The sequence below is a fragment of the Kryptolebias marmoratus genome, linkage group LG7, assembly GCF_001649575.2.
Source record: "Kryptolebias marmoratus isolate JLee-2015 linkage group LG7, ASM164957v2, whole genome shotgun sequence".
NCBI classification, from domain to species: domain Eukaryota; kingdom Metazoa; phylum Chordata; class Actinopteri; order Cyprinodontiformes; family Rivulidae; genus Kryptolebias; species Kryptolebias marmoratus.
In genome coordinates, this window is record NC_051436.1 from 9784864 (window position 1) to 9785787 (window position 924).

Below are 924 nucleotides of genomic sequence, written 5' to 3' on the forward strand. Positions count from 1 at the left end.
GGGGGAATGGATCAGCTCAAAAGCTTAGCGTTCCTGGAAGGAATAAGGATCGCCTGAGATCATCTCGTGTTGCGAGACGATCGATTGATCTGTTAAAACTCGGCGACGACATTGCGAGCAGTCTCGTGCAAAGTCGCTGTTGCGGATAAGTCTTAGCTTCCGCCGCACCAAACTTCAGCTCTGCTGCTGCAAAACCTGCCGAGCTGTCGCCATTTTCGCCTAGGCTAAAGCCGATCAGCCATGGCAGCCATCTTGAATTGCGTTGAATCCAAAAGCTAATCAGTCGTAGACGTTCATCCAATCATTACTTCCTAAAGGTTTCATTAAAATCTGTTCATTGCTTCATGAGATATTTTGCTAACAGACAGATAGCAATGATACCAATAGCTAATGGCAAAGTTTTTAAACACGGGTCCCACGCGATCTTACAGTGCTCAGATTACAAGTTGCGGATCAGTCTCAGCTACCACCATACCAGGTTTCAGCTCAGTAGCAGTAAAATTTGCAGAGTTATCTGCATTTTTGTGTAGCCTAAAGCTGATCGGGTGTGGCGGCCATCTTTAATTGGGTTGACTCCAAAAGCTAACAGTCGTAGACGTTCATCCGGTCATTACTTCCTGAGAGTTTCATTAAAATCCGTTCATTGCTTCATGAGATATTTTGCTAACAGACAGATAGCGATGAATCCGATATTAAATGGCAAAGTTTTTAAACACGGGTCCCACGCGATCTGATAGCGCTCACATTAAAAGTTGCGGATCAGTCTCAGCTACCACCACACCAAGTTTCTGCTCAACCACTGCTGCGTTCGCTAAGACCGCTTCGCTGCTGCGGCCATCTTGTATCGAGTTGGCAAACGCATCTTTGCTTCACCTCTGCGATAACAAGAAAGGTTAGAGTGAACGGCGAGAGGCGGAAGGAGGG

At 46.4% G+C, this 924-nt stretch overlaps 1 protein-coding gene across 1 annotated transcript in view; it reads right to left on the reverse strand.

Annotated features, from left to right (window-relative positions):
• The window catches only part of LOC108234848 (RNA-binding protein with multiple splicing), a gene marked incomplete at its 5' end in the record, with an annotated part of 25063 nt that overhangs the window by 19152 nt on the left and 4987 nt on the right, over positions 1–924 (reverse strand).